This window comes from Stegodyphus dumicola, chromosome 5 (genome assembly GCF_044657685.1).
Source record: "Stegodyphus dumicola isolate Sdum_Otavi_A_Nest chromosome 5, ASM4465768v1".
Lineage (NCBI taxonomy): Eukaryota > Metazoa > Arthropoda > Arachnida > Araneae > Eresidae > Stegodyphus > Stegodyphus dumicola.
Window position 1 is genome coordinate 108,283,213 of NC_140772.1, and position 25,151 is coordinate 108,308,363.

The following is a 25,151-nucleotide window of genomic DNA, read 5'->3' on the forward strand; positions in this document are numbered from 1 at the left end:
ATGCATGCGGAAAGGAGGGTGAAAATACTTTTATATGCTGTTCTTTTTAAAGACAACTGGGGATGAGAGGACCCGATTTTCAAATCCCGGTGGTGGTGAATTATCGCCCACCACCATTTTTAGTTGGGGCGCCACTGAAAGGTTTTAAAACTGACTATTTAAGGGCGTAAAGGACTCTTTATTTAAAACTTAATAAGATGAACAGAAGACACGTCTGGTGCTTACAAGTCTCGCAGAATGGCGAGAAGCTCAAAATAGAAGTTCAAATATAAAGCTAAATTTTAATTTTTCGTAGCTAAAGGCTACACAGAGTAATTTAATGTGAAGTTGGCTCGGATTTCATCGGCTTGAACTTCACTGTCAGCAAGTATAATGCAAGGCCGAAGGATGGAAATCTTACCTAAAATAGCAACCTAGTAACGTAGTCTTCAAGGGACAGAAAACGCTTTGTCTTAACAATCTCATTCACCACTCAAAACACGCGAGATCATTTGCATTCTAGTGGTAAACGAAAAGAGAGAAACGACAATAAAAATTTAAAACATAAAACAACTGATATTCAAATTAAGAAAACCTCACGCAGTACAAGAAGTAAATAAATAAAAATAATAATTATAATAGAAATAGCAGTAGTACTATAATTCCTATAGTAATAAATATTTTTTTTTTTTTTAAATCTGAAAGGTTTCAGATTTTAACGGTCACCCCAAAGGGTTTGTTAAGGTTTCTAAAGCTCTCACTGTGATCACAGTCTGCCAGTCTACTGTTGCACTCACTCCTGCTAACACTTTTTGTTGTTATTTTAGCTTTATAGTTAAGCATTGTTTTCTTCACATTTACGTCATATACAATTCAACAACAAAATCACAAAAATTAAAAAATTTTAAAGGCTATATATGTTTAGGGATCCCAATGCAATGTTAAGTGTTGGTATGCATTTTTCTATTTTTTTCAGTCCTTTCTCCGTTCACAATAGGTGTTTGTTTAGTAAGATCGCTGAGTTTGTTAATACAAAATTCCTTAAGATATTACAAAATATGAAGTAAATAATAAAAAATATATAACGTCATCCCATAAAAATACCGAATATTTTTAATTAGATGGATCATGAATTAAATGCATTTTTAGTTCAAAGGAGCAGTTTGCCCAGAAGGATTATTACATTCGTTTTGGCATTTTGCGCTGATTCACTATAAACGTTGATTCACTTTTTAAATTGTTCCCAACAAATATTAGAGCCCTGTATTATATTTAAAGAAATTAAATAAAGAAGAATCTACATAAATGTATGTATGCTTCTCGCACTGTGATAAAACAACGGTATCTAAAGCCATCAAATTTTGAATAACGTAATTTTCCACCCGAATACGGGCATCTAGAAGTCCAAAATCTAAAAGCTTCAGATTTTATTATTATTATTTTTTTTTTTTTATTTCAGTCCGATTCAAAAGTAAGAAAGGAATATTCTCAAGAACTGCATCTATTGCTTCGAAATAGTTTAGTTTGTTAATGCACAACGGGCAAATTCAGTTTGGAACATAAATACCTTACATTTTGTCTAATGACAACAGACTCGAAGGAAACGTGAAACGACACATTTACCAGTGGTTGGACGCAAAATCCTATTTCGAGACCAATAGCCTTTTGGGGCTAGTAAATGCGTAATAGTAGTATTTCGAATTAGTTCAACGCCTGGTTTCTAATAATAATGATACGCTCCCTAATTATTACAGATATTAAGAAAGCAAAGCAAAATATACCTTTCTTTAGTTCTCGTTTTTTTTTTTTTTTTTTTTTTTTTTTTTAATAAATTAGCTGGTTCCCTCCGAAAAATGCCAAAACTGTTTGCAGTCTTTGCAGTGTCCATACACAATGTATCCTTAATCGCCCTTTATATTCGCATTCAAAAAAAAAAAGAAAAAATATTTGATCGTAGACGTAGAGTTCCAATTACCGAAATGATTTAAATAACGGAAAAATTCCTGTTTTCGTATTTTTAATTTTCTAAAAAAAAATGTAAAAATTAAGAAATTGTATTTGTAATACGTTTTGTTGATTCTATATTTATATTTAGGAAATACTCTTTACGAAAGAGCCCAGCAGTGGCCGAGAGGTAAAGTTCCTAAACACTGGTAATTTGGTCCAGGGTTCAAATCTCGCCGAATGCGCTCGATGCAGGGGCGTTTTCGTGATTTCGTGGGCGTTTCCGCCTGTGTAACACGTATGCGAGCCACTTTCCCTCAGGCAGTTAAAAAAAATATCCCTCCCCTTAAGGCAGTTGGCCGTCAAGAGCTTTGCCGTAGTTAAGTAAGCCAAACCAAACAAACTCGTTAAGAAAAATATGTCTAAAAGCTTGGTTCCGGTAGAAAAAATTATCAATGCATTTTCCTTTTAATTTAGGCTTGCTGTTTAGGGGTCTTTTTTTAACTCAAAACAAAATATTGTTTTAGAAAATGTTTTCTGATGTTAACCAGTATATATATTTGACAAAATATCTTATGGAATTTCTGTTCTAGAAAAGCCCTGTAGACTTCAGTATTATCACATAGCGAAATCGTAACATTATTTTCATAAATTACTACTAAGAATATTTCCATTTGTATGATTATTAAATTATTATTCTAAAGTGATACAGTCTTTCCTCTCGTATTTTCCCCCTCCCTAGCTTTTTTGTGCTAGGTCTGAAAACTTTAAAAGTATTCGCATCATTCTCCCCTTCCTCTAATGCACGTAGTTTATTAGTAAATTATATTACTTTCATTATTTTCATTTTTTTTTTCAATGCATTCATATTGTATCACTCTTTTCGCATTTCATCCATTTAAGCATTTCGTCCATTTTATTTTTTCCTTGGATTTATTATTTGAAATGTATTTTGTGCGGATATTTCGTCAAGCTACACGGACGTTACAAGTGTTATCACACGTAAAAAACATTTTAAGCATGAGATATTATAAGAAAACAAGTAGATTGATGTATATACATATAATATATTGTAAAGATAATATATAGTATTCCCGTTAAACTTTTTTTTATTTTGTCTGGTGATTAAGTGATGCTAAATCAGCTTTTATTTGTGTAACTCCAAACCATTCCTGTGACCCTACGCATGAAAAACGAAATTTACATTTGATTATAATAAATATATTGAAAATGACAATGGCATCATGATGATGCTAGGAGCACGTTGCTCTAGCTTTAATCTGCACCTGCCCTCACTTTGGAAATGACACAACTGAGCAAACGCCGATTGATCACACGACTAATTTCCCTCCTGATACTTAATCTTCTTTGGCAATGCCTTACTGTTGTAGCTTCGCAAATATTAATGCTTCCAAAGGAATAATTTTAAATTTTAAAAAGGAAAAGAAAAGAAAGAAAAAGGTAAAAATCCAATATCCTAAAAATGCGGAAATACTTCTGAGTCGCGCCATTCCAAAACTAATAGCTATTGCATGATTCTCATAGAATGCAAATGACGCATTGACTTACATAATGGCAAAAGTGAAGCTGAAGCTTTTTGCCAAACTAGACGCCTGAAATATCAATACTATAATGACAAAAAGCATAACGATTTTTAGAAGCCAGGCTAGTGTCAAAATGATTTAATAGTTCTGATTAGACATGCTCTGATTTAAATGCATTTCTATATAAATCAATCAGAATAAAGTAGAAAAATCGCAAAGAATATTTAATTAAATATGTATTTAAATTTAATTTTTTAAATTAAATTCAATTTTTTCTTAAGGAACTATGTTTATTGCTTTTAAATTGTTTAGTTCGTTAATCAATAACAGATAGATAGATTAAATATGAAATTTAAATATCTTACACTTTGCCGAATGACAACGCGCTAGTGAGTGGAAGATAGAAGCATTTTATTTCAGGCAGTAGCAACGCATTACTTTTAAGTAACCGAGTTTGTTAACTAAGATTGAAACATCGATATCCTACATATTTGTAGTAAAGAAATATTAAATTTCTATATTAAATCATTATACTTGTATTAAAGAAATTTTAAATCACTTTAATAAACTCATGCATTTGTATTACATCACTATATTTGTATTAAAGATATTTTAAATCTCTTCGAAATTACTATAATGAATTACTACATTCGTATTAATGAGATTTTAAATGATGGCTATTGGCAGTATTAAATCCCTACATTTGCATTAAAGAAATTTAAAATCACAAGCTTAAGTCTCTATGTTGGTTTCAAAGAAATTTAAGTCACTGCATTTGTATTAAATAAATTTTAAGTTATTACATATGTATTAAAGATATTTTAAATTAGTTCTAAAACACTGTGCTAAATTCTTACATTTGCATTAAAGAAATTTTAAATCCCTAATGAAATGACTAATGTATATTAAGGAAATCTTAATGTATTATTATTAAATCTCTACATCCTTATTATTAAATCTCTACATCCAATCTCTGCATTTGGATTAAAGAGACCTAAAAATCACTGTTAAATTACTATATTAAATATCCATCATTTCCGCCCAGACGGGGAAATTGTTAGTATTTTAATTGCCGTACCGATGAACCCGGGTTCGATCCGGCATGGATGCAATTTATCCCTCCCTTCATAGGAGGCAACGGTGGCCCACCTTTTAGGTCCCTTCATAACAAAGAGACCACTGCTCCAGGCCTTAGAAGAGGCCAACGCCTATAAACGGCTAGAACCCGCCACTGAGGGGGGGGGGGGGAGGAATCTCCACCATTTCTATTTAAAAAATATTTAAATTTATTATTAAATCTTTGCATTAAAACACTACATTTGTACGCTCGACATTTTTAATCACTCTGCGTCACTAAAGTTATATTCCCTATGCTAAATTTCTATGTTTTATTAAAGACATTTTAGTCACTATATTCTCATAAATTAAATGCGTTATAAATTACATAATTTAAAGACACTGTACAAATAAAAAAAGCTCTACTTAACTTTTATAGAAGTATTTGGAGACTTTCCTGATAGTGTGAGCCTGCGGCACGTGTACCAATTACCCTTACTGAATTATAAGACCCTTATTAAAATGAAACAAGAAATAAATTTAGAAGAACTCTCGTTTAATGTCTCATGTTACTTGCTCATTAATGAAAATTGATTTCTCTGTAACAGATATGGTTGCCATATTTACATACATTCAAACTCCTCACGAACCGATACAATAATCAAGACCACATCCAGGGTTAACTCAAAATCACAGTTAATCTCAGAACATTTAATAAACATAGGAAAAAAAGTAACTCGTATTCTAATTAACAGGAAAATTCTATTCGTAATTTATCCACATTCTTAAGCAGTTTGATCTATGGAATACGTTCATTCAGTTACGTCATTTAAATCCAGATTAGAAACAAGAAAAGAACCCACTCTAACGGAAAAACAAACATTATTAGAAATGGAAGAATCGAAGAACAAACATTATTAGAAAAGAAAAACAAACTATGTGATAAATAGTATCAAAGAATAATATTAATAAGACAGAAACACGGAGAATATTAATGATTTTTTTTTTTTGGACATTTTGGTTTTTTGTTGCACAGTACTGATATGCTGTATGCTTGTGTTTCGTATTACCTACAAGTGATTTGTTCCCCGTTGTGACTAAAAACGACGATCCATCACTGATCATGATTCCTATCTACATTATATATCCATCATTTACTATTATAGCTACTATTATTGCTATTTATTACCAGACCTACTCATCACTGCTATTATTATTGCCCACTATTATTATTGCTCACTAATATTACTTACCATTATTACTAATATTACTTTCTATTATTATTAGTATTACTACTATTTTTATCACAATCATCATTAAAATTACGATTATTACTACTCTCACTAGTATTATTACTTACTGCTACTGCTGTTACTTCTTACTATTATTCCTAACATTTTTTGTTAACATTATTACTAAAGTTCCTATTTTATTACTTATTATTACATTCTGTTACTAGTATTATTACTACTACTTCTATTCTGCTACTCTTACTACTGTTATTGCTTATTATTACTCCTAATATTACATATTAAAATTACTGCTATTAATACTAAATATTATTTACTAGTATTAATACTCCTACTAGTACTATTATTTACTATTATTGTTATTATTGCTTACTTTTATTTATAATGAATAATCTTACTATTATTCCTAATAATAGTAGACGAGACAATTATTCCTAATAATAATTAATAATGATATTAATTCTCATTGTCATTATATTAATATTTTACTATTATTACTATTTTATTGCAATTATTTCTTACTTTTATTCCGAATAATAATATTACTATTATTCCTAGTAATTGTAATTCCTAATAATTATTAATTATGATATTAATTCTTATTATCATTAATACTTTTAATATTATTACTTACTATTATTATTACTCTCCGTTATTACTACTATTAATGTTAGCATTACTTCTTATTATTACAAATACTACTTAGTAGCTTTATTAATATTAATACTTCTGTTATTATTGCTAATTATTCCTGCAAGTATTATTTCTTCTTGTTATTATAAACATTACTAAGTAATACTGCTAATATTATTAGTAATGCTAGTAATAATAGTACTGATAACGTCATTATTACTACTATTACTACTTACTGTTAATGTTACTAGCTATTATTACTATTATTACTGCTATCATTATTACTTCTTATTATTACAAATGTTACTTATATCTATTAAAAATTACTTATATATATTTATAATAATATTAATAGTATTTCTAATATTTTCATTTAGAGTTACCACTACAATTATTATTTACTAACTATTATTAATTACTGCTGTGATTATTACTATTTTACTGCTTCCTACGACTACTACTGTTACAACAGTTAATGTCTGATTTCTTTAAAACTTCAAAAACAAATGAAAAGTATTTTAGTTCAGTAATTTAGTTAAGAATATAGCGACTCATTAAACACAAAGATGCATTATTGGAATAGTCATTAGAATTCAATTTTAAAAAAATTAATTAAGAAATGTAGAAAATTTTTTTAAATATTTGAAACTTTTAAAACTAAGGTAAACTTCTAATTTTTTAAATTACATTTGTTTTTGGTAAACTCGAGAAAATGTGAATTTTTTTTATTTCTTCATTAAATTCTGAACAACTGAATAAATTTCTTTCAGATTAAAATACGTAAATAATTCATTTTTTAAAAACTCAGCTACTATACACCTATTTCTTTCATTTCTCCATTTAATTGACTTGACACTAAAAATTCTTTCACAATATGCTGATGTTGCCAGAATCCAAAACACATACGAAACAATTTGCAAATATTCGTACATTTATAATTAGCAATTTTTAAAATCGCGTGCCATTTGCTGTTTGATGTGTTGGATCTTGTAATTTTTTTAACTAAAGTTGCTTCATCAAAAAGGTCACCCATATTCAAAAGGTGAAAAGAAAATCACCAATATCAAAAAGGTTTCCCATATTTATTACCCACATTCAGAAACTTTTGAAGCTATTGAAGATTCTTTCTTTTAACTTTGAATCTTCAATAACTTCAACATATTTTTGTATATTGGAAATGAATTATTTAACAGGCTTAGAATCACCGGATGTACCAAATGTAGAATTTTCATAAAAGTATTCTAAAAATACTTGCCGATGAAAGAAATAATTTTGTCTACAATAATATTTGAGGTTCTGCAGTATCTAATGTTTTCAAATACAGATGAATTTGAAAGCCAAAACATTCCTCATCATATCGAGATTTAAGCTTATTTCTTATATTGATCAAAACATAGAAAATATCTGCACCAAAATATTTTCAGTTTTTTAATTCTTTAGTTTTTAATGCCTAAGCTGAATATCGACAATAAATGTCGTGAAAACATTAACTATGTTTAAACAATTGGAGGGATTTCTACAGACTTTTCATCAATTACAAGCAATTTGAACAGCAGTCCAGGACAGTCAGTTTGTTTGCTGAAGAATTGAGAACTTAAGGCATTTTTTATTTTGAAATAAAGGACATTAAGCATTTTTTCTGAACTCAAAAGAAGACAAGGAGATAAAAGCTGATTAAAGAGCTGTTCTGTTTTACGCTTATGACATATTTTCCTATCGTTCCGCAATAAACAAACTTAACTTTTCTCTTAGAAAGCTCATCTATTTTATTAAGGCGGATCGGGATTCTCATCGGGAATTCTTTTCATTAGTTTAGAAAAAAAAAAAAAAAAGAGAGAGAGAGAGAGAAAATAAAACCTTTCCTCAGCAAACTCCCCTCCGTCTGAAATTTTCCTTTCCGTATTATTTATCTCCGTCATTACGTAACCGAGAACACGCCTAATTTACCAAAACGCTCAATTAAAACATCTTTCTCGTAACGATACGTACAATATGCACGTATCTCTCTCGAAAACGGCAGCTGTTGCCATTTCTTTTTTCGCCATCTGCAAAAAAAGATATGCGCTTATCGCTTATTAAAAAACAACGAGGGGGGAAGTCCCTTATTCCTTTTTGTTTTGCTTTGACAAAAAGGAGAGAGATAAAGGAGTTCGGCAGGCGAGGAAACTGGGGGAAATTTCCCCTGTGTACGGCGCATGAGAACAACGTGTATTCGCTGCAGGTGTGTTTCCTCGGGAACGTAAAAAAATATATGTATAAATATTCGATTACACTGCTCTTGAATTTATATTTCTGTGCCACTGAATTTATATTTCTGTGCCAAATACTAAAAATTGCAGATATTATAAAAATTCGGAAATAAGCCGGGATTCTGGTCTATGCTTATCTTATATTTGTATTACAAAACAAATTTTAAATCATTATGAAATACCATTTGTATTAAAAGATATTTTTAAACACTATATTAAATCCCCAAATATATAGTAAAGAAATTTTAAATCACTGCAATCACTATTTAAATCACTATATTTGTATTAAAGAAATTTGAAGTCACTAAATCATGAAATTTTAAATTAAATTTCAAATCAGTGAATTAAATCACTGCAGTAATTATATAACCATGCCATTAAACTACTGTATTTGTATTAAAAAAACTTTAATTCGTCCTTAAATGACACAATTAAATTATTGCATTTGCATGAAAAACATTTTAAAGTGCTATTAAAAAGCCATATTAAATCACTGCATTTACATTAATGAGAATTAAAATCATAATTAAATCATTGCATTAAACCTTCAATACTTGAACTGAAAATTTTAAATCATTATTAAGTCATTGCATTAAATCACTTCATTTGTACGAAAGAAAATTTAAAACACTACATTGAACCAAAGAAATTTAAATCCCTATATTTTAAATTATTACTGAACTACTTTAATCATCACATTACTTTAATCATTCATTACATTTGTATTAAAAAATTTTTAATTGCTATTAAATCGTTGCATTTAAGTTACGAAATTTTAAATCGCTATATTGAATCATTATAATCACAACTAAAGCACTGTATTAAATCACTGCGATTTTATTACTAAAGAAAATTTAAATCACTGTAAATTTTTAAGTTGGCATTATAGATCATTACATAAATTTGCATCACTATGTAAATTTAAATCATTACATTTCTATTACAGAAAATTTAAATCACTATACTTTAAACGCCGCTTAACATGAACGCGATTAACGCTATCGTTCCGATATTTTTATGAAATTGCTGAAGTCTCGCCCATTTGTATAAGAATACACGAAAAACGCTTCTCTCATTGGGATCAACAATTCAATTAATATCAAAATATTAGAGAGTTAGTTTGTAAAACTGAAGTAATGTCGCCCGGTAAAGTCAAAATTGATCATAAAAAGTGCTAATTAATAGAAAATTTAATTGTCGTAAATTTAAAAGTTGTCGTCAAACAAGAAATTAAGTGGCCAAACAGCTTGTTTTCGATTTTAGTCAACCATTTGAAATCAGGCAAAAAGCAGACAGTGTGGCGTAGATTTTAAATAACTCTATCCATTTCGAGGGTGATCTGAAGCAGGTATCTCTTTTTCAGGAATAAAAATATTTTCCGCATATTTCCCGCCCTCCAAATCTGCTATTGCTGAGAAAAAAAAATTCCTTGAAAGCATCTACGAAAAACTAAAGGTTGCTATTTTTTGCCTTATTCTATATTTGCATGTTCTTTGTCAGTGAATGAGGGATACCCTCTGCGAATTAAGATTATGAACATAGCATTGGTCAAATAATTTTACGAGCAGTAATTATTTTAATAATGTTATGAGTGGTTTACAAATGAACTTTTTGCATTAAAGACATTATGAAAAGCTTATAAACAAATTTTTGCACTTTCATAATTTAAATATTGTGAAAGTGCTTATTTATATGTTTCCAGTTGCATTTATATTAAATCAATTAAATTCCATTGCTGATTAGAAGAATATTTTTTCTCGTCTTTTAATGTTATCAAAATAGCCTTTGACAAACGTCATCACGTTAAGCGGCGCCTACTGTATTAAATAGTTATGTTTGTATTAAAGGAATTTTAAAGCTCCATATTTAATCACTACGTCTGCATGAAAGAGATTTTAAAAACCATTAAATGACCACTATAAATCAATAAATATTCATTAAAGAAATTTAAAATACCTATTAAATCAGAATATTAAATGTCCAGCATTTGTATTTCATAATATCTAGCGGCTGCAGATGCTAATAAATAGTATCAGAGATGAAGAACTGCGTTTGTTGCTTCAAAATCGCTTAATTTGTTAATCATAAACAAAGATATAAATTTCAAGGAAACATCAAATACCTTACGCTTTGGAGAACGGCAACACATAGCATTTAAGTCGACCAGTTTGTTCATCGAAATTTCATTTCGACAAAACATAAAACAAATAAAATAAAAATTCGATATTCAGAATTCGTGCTTCGAGATGTACCTGTTCTGGTGGAAGATTTGGCGCGCATACATACATGCATAAGTGCATGCATAAGTGCATGCATACATGCGTAAGTGCACGGATACATATGTTACTCAATCTTCATTATATGACAATCTTATATTACTAATGTGTGCAGTGGACGCAGTCAACTGATCCATGTTCACGTTTACAGAGTGTTCAGTGTTGCCATACTTTTTCGTATTTCCTATACTATTTGTATTTAGGATACAAATTCATAAAGACCTGGATTCATGAAGGTATCTAAATATTTTTACATGTAATTACTTTTTACATGTATCTGAATATTTTTACATGTAAAAATTATTATTGCTGAAGTTGTAAAAAAGGTTCTAAATTTTTGGTTCATTTTGTTGCCCTTTTAACACGTTTATTCCTAAAGTGTATATGAACTGTCAACACACAAAAATACTAACTCAGTATCGAAAAACATTGGAAAATATCAAAATGTTCATTTAGTTATTCTCTATTTTGAATCTGTGGATGGGCACGATTTGTAAAGGAATTTAAAATGGAACCCTAAGTTTTAAACCTTACATTTTGGAAAACTGATAAGAAGTAATTTTTATATAGTCAAAATAGTGAATTCTAAGACTTCACTAATATAATCCATAGGATGTCATAAGCCTTATTATTATAATCTAATTTTATGATTAGCACTTTGCAAATTGTTTCGATGTTAGTTTAAATATATTAAGAGATGGACGAGCTTTAAGGCATAAGTTGCCAAATTATCATTTACTGTTTTTTTTTAGTTATTATTTCGAGCGTTAGAAGTGATATAAGCATTTTGATTAATATAATTCAGAAAAGTAAAGAGAAATAAATGGCAAGGGTAAAAAAAGGGCAAAGAGAAAAAAAAAATAAATGTCTAATATAGACACAGTCAGCTAACCGATGTTTACGTTTACAAGGAATGTTTTCAAAGATAAGATAAATCAAAAACAGTCCAATAGATATCAATATTAACTCATAAAAACAATTATTTAAGGCAGATGACACGAGATCAAAAACAAGAGATTTACAAGACGCAGGTACATTTCTTGGTATTTTAATTTAAAGCATTATTCGATTCGAAAAATTATCAAAGGAGCAAACGTTGTGTTTGGCATAGATTTTTAGTCATGACTTCATCGATTTCGAGAACTAATAGGTACAGATCAGCACTAGCTTCTTCTGTTTGTTTGCCTTCCTATGGCTAAGGTCACCCGGCTGAGCAAAAAATGGCTACTTTTTATTACTATTACGTATTTCGCACTCTCAAAGTTTGTTCTTTAGAACCTAATCGCTAATGAACTCAATTATTTGAGATCAGCTGCCCTTCATCGAGGATTATCTCGTGTAGTCATTGGCAAAACCTTTAAAACACTTTCAGCTTGCCATCAAAGACGATATTTTGTTCTTAGAAACAACATCGATAACCTTGTGGCGCTTCCATTTCATCCTCTGTCAGTTACAAAATTGCACAGTCTCCAGAAATTCAATTTTCAAGTCATTTTCTCGCCTATTAATAAAGTCCATGGTTCGATTCTGAGATTTCATTTCTGACTTTAATTCTTGGGGATTTTATAGCATATATCGTCAGTGTGGTTTGATATATACCACCAAGTAAAACAGCGCTTAAGTTTCTCATCAGGGAAAACTAATCTTAGGTCCGAAAAGGATAAATCAACAAATGAGTGTTCGATAACTAATCGTACTTGGAAATTTAATAAAAATTTTGAATCTGCAAAAGTCAGTTTTGAGTCTTTCGGGTATGCAAAAGTTATCCAAAAAGCTTCTATTCTTGAATTGCATTTTCTTAAAACTTCTCATATTCGCAGAGATTTATCTCATTTAATTTATGACTATAATTCCAATCCAGTCTTTCCTAACACTTTCATAATTCTGTTAACTTATTTTTTTTTTAAATTTTCGTTACTATTTCTGCTGATAGATAACATTAACTTTTCATTTGCATTTACTCCGTTTGGATATAAATACAGCCGTGGCTTTTCCTTCGTTGCAGATTTCTTTGTTTCTAATAAAGAGGGACCTGTACCTATTTGTCCACAAAATTGATACAGTTTTGATTAGCATCTACACCAAATATATTTTTTTATATTTAATTTTAACTAATTTTATGTTTATTTTTGGTGTGCTTCTCTTCTGTCTTGCCTATTCGATTCGTTAGAGAATCGGGGTTTACTAACACAGACTCACAATTTCTATGTTTCACATGGAAAATGCTTCCCAACTTTTTCTCTGCGAATTTTGGACAAGATTTCCACATGTTTCGCTAATTATTTTCGATCAATTTTTTTCGAACCTCGACGTGAGTCGTCGAATGGGCTTACAGCTGTAGTTTCGAGCGGCGAGGTCAAAGTTCCTTCGCGACGTCAATCTCGCCGTCAAAAGCGAAACGAATCGTGTGGGTTTGTGTTTCGATGTCTGACTTCTCTGCGGCTGTTCCTTTCTTTTCATAATAATAACAGTAACAACAATGAAAGAGAAAAAAAAAATCTTGTTTTAGCTTTCAACTAAACTACGGTTGATGGGTGGGGTTGCCATGGGAACGTCTCTGAAATTACAGTATGCGGTCTCATGCTTGGCGAGATTGATTAAATTAGGATGGATCACAATGTAACTTATTTATAGGATACTAATCCCTCAAAGTATTCAGTACCAAATACTAGATGCAGTCGAGCATTACGCATGTGGTACTCAAGCTACGTAAAGTAGTACTTTAAGTAAGTCGCAAATAGTATTTTACGTTAGTACTTTAAGTTAGTAACTAAAGCATTGAAAGTAGTACCTACCACCTTTACAGCATCAGTTTACTAAAAGTAATTTTAGTACATAGAGTACCTTACTTAAATTGAGTATTGCATTAAATTTCATGTCATAAGTCAAGTATTGTAAGTACTTTTATCGTTCTGAGTGAGAATTTAAGCAATGCTTTAATCGAGTATTACGTAAGTCGAGTATTACATAAGTCGAGTAATGTAAGTACTTTTAGTACTTTATGTAAGTACTTTCATATGTGCATAACTTACTAACGTACTTACGCAAAACTTCGTGCTAACTTACGTAATTGTGTACATGAATTACTACGTACTAATTTGCGTACATAACCTATGTACCTACGTAGCTTACGTAATTAAAAAAAGTACTTTAAGTATAAGTCGAGGATCGCAAATCGAATATCGTAAATGGAGTATCATAAGTCGATAAAACATCATAAATGCAATAACTTACGAATCCCAGTAAGTCTGTCCAGTATCTTAAGTACGTAACTTACATACATAACAACGTACATCAGTTCTGCATACAAACTTATGTAATTGCGTACATGAGTTACTGCATACTAACCCATGCGAGTACATAATTCTTTTTTTCGTGTGTGTGTGTATACGTATATATTCACAGTTACGTAGTACACATTCGTGCCGATTCTTGATATTCATCGAAATTTTTGAATGAAAGAACGTCAACTGAATTATGATCTCATTAATATAAATAACGAAGAGTTCCTCGCTGAGAGAAGAATATTTATTTTTGTTGCTGCTTGGGAAGACGATACAGAGAGAAGTGAATGGACTGCCGCTTGGCAGTTGAATAGATCTTCAGAATGCAGATTGAAATCTTGTAATACTACTGCGATGTTCATAATTACTATTAATAGCTGAAGACTAGCGAAGTCGCTGACCACTGGTAGTTTGACCTTGGTTCGATTCCAAGCAAACGAGCTGGCTCCATGACCAACAAAACTGAATAACATTTCCACTAACAAAAATCTTGAAATCTCTTCAACGTCTATTTGCAACAAACACATAATTGAAATGTCTTCGCGAGCCTCATAAAATTGCTTAAGGGGCCAACGGGCCGCCTGTTAGACACCATTAACTCGCAGAACTTTAACTGTCTGTTGCAAAGCCCCAACATAGAAAAAGGGCGCATTTACTAGGGTGCCTTAGCTTAAAAGTACCGGTATCATTATGTCTGTGAGCACTCATAAAGCTGTACCCTGAGAAACTTGTATAAAACTCCCCACTATTCCTTTATGTCAAAAGACATATAGCCGCATAAAATACGTATAATAAAAAGAAAACATATGTATAAAGATTTTAATGTATTCATCTAGCATATATTTTCATGAGCCGAGCTATTAGTTGACAATGAAGGTAGGTGAATAGAGGTGAAGAACTGCGCTTATTGTTTTGAAATCGCTTAGTTTGTTCATTTATAACAGACAAATTAAATTTGAGAGAAAAACTAAATATCTTAGCTTTGCCAAAATGGCAATACACTGGCAAGCAGAAGATAATTTTTTTTTTTTTTTTTTTTTTTTTTTTTTTTTTTTTGTTTCGAGCCATGGCAAACGTTCCTTTTAAATCGCTGCGTTTGTTGATTAAATATCAAAGACTGAAAAATTCCAAGTTGAAAACTAAATTTGAAAAAAATAAATTCTCTTAAATGGCGGAGATTTCTCATTAAATTTACAAGACAAATATCTTACGCCTTGCTGATATCTATCTTAGAGCCTTGACTAGCAACCGAGAGGTAAAACCATTGAACACTGGTAGTTCGGTCCGGGGTACGAATTCCGGCGAACGGGCTGGTTACATGGGCACTTTTGTTATTTTGCTCATGTCTATACGAGCCAGTTTCCGTTAGAAAGTCCTCCACGAATACATCCCTCCTGTTAGGTAGATAGTCCTCGAGTAATGTGCCATAACCAAATAAGCCAAGTCAAACCTTCTAAATCGCGGAGTTTTCTGATTTAATTTGAAAAAAAAATCTTATACTTTGCAGAGTCGGAGCACATTTCTTTTTAAATTGTTGACCTTGTTAAAGAAAATTTATTTAAGTTGGCACAAAATATGAAATCAATAAAAAAAGCAATTTGAAATTCGGGCTTAGGTGCACATGACCAGGCGTGTTCTCAAAATCTGGTGCCACAGTGCGAGGTATAAACATACAGATTCTTCATTATTTAATAAGAGACACACAGATAAGCGAACAATGTGAAAACAGTTAGGTACAGCTTATTGTAAACGGTATCCAGATTTTTCTACGACAGTTGAAAGTGGTTTCTAATATATGCTTATGACCATACGCTGGATGTGTTTTCATGAGCCTGATGCAATTACTCGACAAAATTAAATTTCTTTCATTGGCATTCACGGGATAAATTCCTTATCTATCATTCAATGAATAAATACTTCGTACAGAGTTTATAACTGTAATACAATGGCCCATTACAGGATGCGAATCTATGCATTTTCGTACCCATAATTTGATATTCAACGCACGGACAGCATTAAAAATCTGAAATCTGAAGACGGTAGAATTCCCACTGCACACTTTTCTTAAACATCTGTTCCTTTCTAAATTCAACAGCTGCATATGAATGGGGAAAAGCAATGGTGCTACGATTTACGAATAATTTAGGTTTTATATAGAATTTTAGTGTGTTTTTAAGCATAACTGATACTGTATTTCAAAGATTGTTCAAAGAAGTTACCTTTTTATTTCGACTTTCAACATTAATTTACATAAAATACATGTGAACCAAACCAAAATTTTAAGTTTTGAATTTGATTTTTATTTATTTTGTGTTTCGTGTGAACTTAATGAACAAACTCAGCATTTTAAAAACAGTTATTGCCACTTCCATATTTAATCAGAAATGTCAACGATTTAAGTCATATATTGCGACTTTGCAAACTTAAATACTTTACCTTCTGATTTTAGTCAGCAAACTCAGCGATTTAAAAGAAATATATTGCTATTGCCCGAATGCACAAGTCTAATGAAATGTTAATAAAATTTATTTCTATTACAAGAAATAAAAAAAAATTCCGAATTTTTTCCTCAGAGATATTCATACAGTATCACACAGCAGTTATATTTTAAACTACTAAAACGGTAAATAGAACACAATTCGAAGTGAAGAGAAAACTAATCCGATCTCACCGCGAATTCGTTACAATCAACAACAGAAACTTAGTAAACAACTAATAAACAAGTGAACTGAGATGTTTTCCTCCGGCTTTTTAAAGCTTTTTAATCGTGCACGAGAACATTCTGGTATTTTCTCGAAGTTTCTGGAAAGCAAAAGAGTACAATTACGAGATATCTATTTATTAAATGAGCGTGCTCCTGTATTTTTACTTTTTTGGCGAAGCTTTCTCTTAAAACTCGTCACGCGCTGGCACTGCGCGGGGAAATAAAACAATTTTAATTATAATTCTACCAAAAATAGCAAACTAAATACAAAATCCGTAACAATACTTTTATTTTCCACGTGCCAGTATGCTGCCATCCGGTAAATTTCAAATATAATTTCTTTGGTACTGATTAACAAACTAAGCGATCTGAAATCAATAAATGAGTTAATAAAACTTTTCATTTTTATGATCTTTTTCTCCTTTAGTAATTTATCAAAGATCTGTCTAACTGCATAGAGTACGCAGTGGATATAGAATCCGTTTTCAAATTTCGCCAACCGCAATGCATATATAGGTAAGGAAGGTAATGTTTTCAGTCTAAAAATTCGAGACTGACTGATCATAAAATGGGCTCCTCACAACGCATCTTACTACTTATACAATGATGTCTATCTAACTATGCAACGATAAATTTCTGCTCGTTGTAGTTAAGCTTTCTGCATTCATATAAAAAGTTGAGTAGATCTTGGGCAAAAATGGACAAACGAAGTGGTATTTTTCTTGAATCCCAATAATATTTCTGGAACAATCAGCATAACAAATTGTTGCAACTGAAACGAGCATTGTGGACTGATACCTCAGTACCGCGAAGATAGCCGTATAGATCTAAGTGAATTTATACTGGCTCATGCAATAGAATAACACAAAATAGAATAAAATTATGGTACTCGTATCAAAGTAATTTATTTCAAATATATTACTAACACTTCATTTTATTTAACTGAAAATCATTTCAATTTATGTTATTCAACTGTCCAATAAAAAACAATTTTTAATTAAAAAAAATAAAGGAGCAAATATTGGATGATGCTGGTATAAATTCAGAAAACTAGTTTTGACATATACATAATAACATATATTCCAAGACCTTTCTATTAATCGGAAGAACCAACTAGATTTTGTTTCCACCAGAAGTGATACATTACCTAAAGCTCTTTATTATGGTATTGGCGGAAGGTCATATGCTAGCCACATATTATTCTTTGATTTTTAACCCAAAGGGGCGTTAGCCCGGAAGGGTCTCGAAATGGCATTTTGCGTCGAATCATTATAAATGGCTGTATCGCTGCATCGCTTTTCAAATTGTTGCCACCATAAAGAAATTAAGTTACGAAGAATCAGCACGAAAGTGCATATGTTTCTCGCATTGCGAAAAAGCAGCGATACCTAGAGCCATCAAATTTCAAATAACGTAGTCCTCCACCAGAATATGGGAGCGTAGAAGCCCGAATATTGAATTTCAAATTAGTTTTATTATTTATTTCATATTTTTTAAACTTTAAAGACTTTTGATTAAGAAACTCGATGATTTCAAAACGAGCACTGCACGTAATAAAATATTTTTTATCCCAGACCGCGAAACTGTCTATCGGTAATTCTAAAGATCTGCTTTTTAAAAATACTTTTGTATTTTAACTTGTAACAAATTCAATAATTTTAATCGCGGATGTATTATATTATTTTTTTTCCAATGGCAAATTGTGAACAGTTACAATGTAACCCAGTCCATTAATTTATACAAAGCCAGATGTGGTGGTCTGTTTATTATGGAGGCACCTAACAGGTGGGCCACCATCGCCTCCTATGAAGGGGACGTACAGTTACGATCATGCCTTCTCCGGGATTCGAACCCAGGGCCTTCGGTACCGCAGTCATCTTCCCTAACCACTATACGGACTGGGCGGCTTGTAATATATTATTACTTCCTAAATTTAAATTGGTAGAACTTCTTTTTGTTAAAATAAAATAGGTTATTACTTTTTTATTGTTTTTTCGGGACTGCCAATGATCTTTTGTTTGTTTTCAAAGGTCACGATTATTCCATTCTGATTAGGTTACTATTTGTGTTTGTTAATATCGGCTTTTAACGAAAGTTTCCAGCCACCACAAATGTAGCTTGCGTAAGCAGTCCGCGTGCGTTTTTAATCGTATTTTGTCAAACGATTTTTGGCTTTGAAAGAAAGGGACTTTCTTTAGAATACTGTGTCGTGAAATTCGTAAAAAATATCGTTATCATTAAATACAAGGTGTCTGAAATGGAACTATCACACTACCAGATTAGAAACAACATTTACTTCCAGCTCTGTTGCAAAAAGTCATCTACATTATGTCCCCAAATCATGTGTACAACTTTAGGCAGGAATGTTGTATCACATGACACTGTGAAGGTTTGGTATCGAAAGTTCAAAAACAAAGACTATTTCATTCAAGAAGCAGAGCGCTCTGGCCGGCATACTGTTCCCGATTAGGCCCGCCTGCAAGATGAAGATCAGTATGCAGTCATCCGAGAGCTTGCTAAGGAGTTAGACGCTAGTGGCATGTCCATTAGTCCTACTGTGCATTGCATTAACTTGACGAACAAATTCAATAACTGGGTGCCGCATTAGCGGACTCAAGCAGGTAAGGACAGGCGTGTTCGGCCTGCACTAATCTGCTCGAATGTCAACGCAAGGACAAAATTGTGGACCGGATCGTCATTTCCGATGAAAAGTGAATTTATTTCAACAACACACGCCGAAAAAGCGGATTGATCTGCGCCCGGTGAGCCCGTCGGCAGCGTCGCAGAGCGCAATTTGACTAACAAGAAGATCATGTTTCTTATATCTGGTGGGATTGTCGTGGTATTATTATCCACAAAGAATATCTGGGGAAAGGGTAAAACCTTCGATATTAAGATGTACAGCGAAATGCTGGTCCGTGTTGACGCTGCTATCATGGAAAAGCGTCGAACTGAGTCCCAGCGCAAAAAAGGTAATGCTCCATTAAGATAATGCAAGATCACAGGTGGCTGCATTCACCGGCTGGACTCTGTGCAGACTTAGAATGGAATCTTTTACTCCACTCACCATATAGCCCCGACATCGCTCCTTCGGACTTCTACCTCTTATCACACCTGCAGGTACATCTTCATGGTGCTCCGTTCTGCACAGGATGCCCGAAATGAGGTTGATCGGTTTTTGAACTCGCAGGCGTCAATCTTCTGAGCTGAAGGCTTTGAAAAACTACCAAAATCTTGGCATAAAATTATGGATGGAATTATGGGTGCTGGTTACCCGCACTAAAGATACTACTTTCATGTTTTTTTTATCTAACTTTATTAAGAACGTTTTTTAGCGGATAACTTTCGTTGCAACCAGACAAAGCATTTTCTGGTGTCGTATTTAATAAGAAAGTACCTACTTTTTTTACACTAACATTTATTATATTCATAAACTACAGCAATTAGTCTCACTTTCTTGTCCGTATCAGTTTTTAAAAAAAGAAAACTGCCACCAAATGTTAATGCCATGTTTTTTTTTTTTTTTTTTTTTTTAAGGAATAATATAGCCAAGATAAAAAATGTGTGGCAACACAAATAAGAGGATGCTGCTATCAAATGTTATTTGATTTACTATTTTAAATATATTATTATTTTAAAAGAAAAGATATAGCGAATACAAAAAAAATCTATGGTAACATTTCTACACTCTATCAGAAATTCTAAATGCAGGTTGTTTTTTAAATTTTTAGCCCAAAGGGCATTAGCCCAGAAGGCTATTAATTTCCAAACGGCATTTTGCGTCAATTCACTCTTCAAACTGTTGCGACCTGTGTTATATTTCAAGAAACTAAATAACGAAGAATCTGTATGAATGCATAAATGTTTCTCGCATTATAAAGAAACAACGGTACCTAGAGCCATCAAATTTTGAATAGTCCTCCAACCGAAAATGGGCATTTGGAAGCCCAAATTTTGAATTTGGAACTTTTTTATTATCTATTTAAAATTTAGTAAAACTTTAACGAATTTTTGATTAATTCAAAACGAGGAAGGGCAACACTGTACGAAAAAAAAAATTTTTTTTTATCTCCAGCGGCGCGAGACTGTGTAGTGGAAATTCTAAAGATATGCCGTTTTTAAATATTTTGTTATATTGCTATTGAATTGAATTTTATGTGTTTTAAGTGCAAAGAGCGTGATATTTAATCAATAACGGTAATACACAAAGCATTAAACAAACGCAATTTTGGGCGTAATATTAAATCAAAAAGCTTTCAGACTTTGTTTTTGTGAATTTTTTGTTGAATATGAATTATTTGGCGTAAGTGGGAAGAAATTAATGTTCAATAATGAAGTTAAAAGACAAAGAAAAGGTGTGTGTGCCATCTTTGTAAAGAAAATTGTACGCTGTTAGAATGAACTGAGAGAAAACTAGAAAAAAAAAAAAAAAAAATAGGCAAATGCGTGGCAACATTTAATACTCTGTCCGAAATTCTAAAAATAAAAATTTTGTGATCTTGGTGTTGAATTTTATGTGGCGTACGTGAGAAGAAAGCGATGCTTAATAATAAAATCAAAAATATTATGTCAGAAGTGTGTGTGATTATAGCAAAGCCTCGAGGGCTATCTCGCCTAAGAGGAGGGATGCCTTCGTGGAGGACTTTCTAAGGGAAACTGGCTCGTATACACGTTACACATGGGGAAAACCACGAAAACGCCCATGCAGCCAACCCGTTCGCGGGATTCGAACTTCGGACCGAACTACCAGTGTTCAGCGATTTTACCCCTCGGCCGCTGGTGTGTCAGAAGGAATAAATCCGAGAGTAGATTGGTAAACTTCGAACTCAGGGAGAGTATAAAAAAAAGCCTTCATAACCCTCTGATGCGACATTAAAATATAAATCTTTTTCCGAGTTGTAATGCCGCATATTTTATTCAGCACTATTGCGTTTTCTATTAAGAAATCCTCCAGTGGCCATCGTTTAGACCCTCACCGCGCCATAGAGATGTCGAAGAGGAGAAAACGATCGTTCATTATTCCGCACCGGTCGCGGTTATTATAGAAAAGTGTCGCCGGTATTACATGCCACAATCCCAGCTAATTAGCCGTTTAATAGAAAAGCAAAATTCGGAAACATCTGGGTCCACCGCAACGTTATTTTCACGGTTACGGAGAGCAGGTGAATCTTTTATTGGACATCCCTCCCTCCACGGTCCGTTTGCCAAAAGTCGAGGGCGGATAACATTTGTTTTAGCTTCAAAGGAATGGTCTCGTGTAACGGAACTTCCACCCACCCTTTTGGAATCCCACGCAACGAAAACCTTTTCTTCGTTAGTTGTGTATTAAAGATAAACGATCGAAAAATTTTCGCAGTTTGTTTTCGATAGAATTTTTATTTGCAGCTCACCTAAAAGGAAGTCAAAGAAAATACTGTCCAACCTCGCTATAACGAATCCGGGATACAACGAACGAACCTTTTCCCTCTGTCCAATCTTCTACACATTTAATATTGATTTAAACTGTTTTAGTGAACTTTGAAAGGTATAAAATCGGATACAACGAACTATACGGGTGTTTTCGATCAAAACTTTTTTTGCATTTACTGCAGTTTTTCCTCTGTTTCTGAAAGTTTTAATGAACAAAAATTACTAACCCTTAAAATCCTCCACTTAGTTGTTATGATTCATGATAGGATGTTATGATCTACATTCCATATGAAAAAAAAAAAAAAAAAAAAGCTGTACTTTCCTTTTAGGTTTAATCCTTTTCTCTCTGTTCTAAACAAAAACTGTGCCGAAAAAGTGTGACACTCTGTCCAGGAGAAACAAAGATCCTTCTCTGTCCTAAGATGCTCTTCGTATACGTTATATGTAACCATTCGACCAAAGAACGTAAGTGAGTTCTTTGACTGAGCTGTGAGACAGGGTTCTATTCGAGGCTGTATGATTAAAATTTTTGAAAATTTCGCTAATCAGGGAAAGAAGAAGTAGGTGAAGTTTGAAATGGACAGTTCATTCGTCTTTTAAATATTCTTCGTTTATTTCCCTCTGGGATCAGCTTTATTTTTATGAAATAATCTACTTTCAAAAATTTATGGAAATTTAATTAAAATTTAGTTTTTTAAAAGCTGGTTTCTCCGTCTCACTGAAAGCGTAATTTTTTCTGCAAATAAGGAAAAGTCAATGAAAATAAACTTTTCTCAAAAAATCAGGATAGTCGATGAAAACCTAAACTTCTTAGAAAAGTCGGAGAAAGTCGGTTAAAATATAAACCTTTTTTCATAAATTCAGAGATCGTTAGTTAAAATACAACCTTTCAAAAACTCAGAAAACTCAATGGAAATATAAAAAAAAAAGATCGGGGAAAATATAAATCTTTTTTCAAAAAATCAGAGAAGTGAAAAGAAAAGGGAAACATACGGATCAGTATTCTCATAAAATAAGAAATACGTGTTTTAATTAGCAATCTACGAGCAAAAAAAGCCCATTCAAAAAACGAAATCAAATAAAAAGTTATTTCTGTCCTTTAGAATTCTCAATTACATTTATAATGTTTTTAATTATGTTACCATGTTTTCCATTTTATAGGGTTTCCATTTTATATTCGATAATAGCTCAAGTATGTTTGTTGTTTTCATTGAAGAATGTGACGAAAGAAATTATTGAGAACTGCGTTTATTGCTTTAAATCGCTCAGTTTGTTAATTTAGTAAATTAATTTTAAGTAATCCAGTAAATTAATGAGTAATCCAGTAAACTAATAATTAATAAAGTTAAATATGTTACGCTTTGCTTAATGGCTCATGCAAGATATCTTATACACGGCTGGGGCAACTTTTTTTAGCAGCCGAGTTTTCAAATTAAATTTAAAACATAAATAGTTTATGTTTTGGCGAGTGGCATCACATTACTTTTAAACTGCAGAGTTTGTTAGTTAAAATTTCATAAACTACGCACAAAACAAAAAAACAACAACAAACAAACAAACAAACAAACAAAAAATGAAAGGTTTTAGATTTTAGGGACGCAGAAGTTTTTTTTTATGGTTCTTTTATGTTTTCACCAAGCTTACACTTTACCAATATGCTCTTGGACTCGCTTCCGCTAACCAATAACATAACGAGCATAACTGGATTCCGCCGTCGTTTGTGTTGGAGCTGGGCGCAGCCCTTTTATGTCATGAAACGAGTTCTGTTCATCAGGCAGGCTAGGCTGCGCCCCAAATTAACCTTTTTGTCACCCCTTGCCCCAGAAAAACATATTGTAATATAATATACAGAATATACTCATAATAAGAATATAATGCAAACAATAATAGAATGCATCATTACTTAAAATACTGTATAATATATTACCAATAGTCACTACCTAGCTACGTTTCTACAAAATACTGCCCACCAGCGACCGAGCGGTAAAGACGCTGAACAATGGTAGTTTTGTCCAGGGATCGAATCCCGACGAACCTGTGACTGCATGGGCCTTTTTCTTGGTTTTCTGCATGTGTAACATGTATATGAGCCAGTTTCCCTTAGAGCGTCCTCCACGAAGGCATCTCTTCTCTTAGACAGATAGCTTTCGCTTGTTTTGCCATAATCAAATAAACCATCTACAAAAAAAAAAAAAAAAAAAAAAAAAAAAAATCGGACATCCGGTCATCTAGAATTAGTTAAAAAGATATTTATTTTGTAGAGTCATTAGGATTTTTTATTTTAAAAACGTGAAAATATGTAATGCCCTCGCCGGAATTCGAACTTCGGACCTCCCAAATACGCGTCGAGTGTGTTCCCAGTTACACCATGATGACATGTGGGAATGAGGAGAAAATACCTTATAATTTTACATATTTATATAATTGATTTTAAAAACATACAGTTTTTAAACAGTGAAAAAATATAAGATATATTTATTAAATTATTTATGAAAAATGTAAGATATGTTTATTAAATAATACAATATTATAATATGTTAATACCATTAATACTATGTACACATTTTTCTTGCTTCGTATGAAGCAAATTCATGAATTACTTCATCAAATTCAATCATTTCAAATTCTTCTCTTCCCACATTTAAAAATGCTAGGTCATTTAGGTGATCTTGCCCCATCCTTGGGCGTAGATACGTCAAAATTAATTTTGATTTACTGAACGAACCTTTACAGCTAGAAATCGATATTGAAATAGTAAGGAGTATTTGAAGTGCAACTCTCGGGTTTGGGAAAATATCTTTTTCACACAAGATTATAAAATTA

At 32.0% G+C, this 25,151-nt stretch overlaps 1 protein-coding gene across 4 annotated transcripts in view; it reads left to right on the forward strand.

Annotated features, from left to right (window-relative positions):
• LOC146997197 (uncharacterized) overlaps nucleotides 1-25,151 on the forward strand; it is a 919,946-nt gene that overhangs the window by 880,924 nt on the left and 13,871 nt on the right. The gene's annotated exons all lie outside the window — the stretch shown is intronic.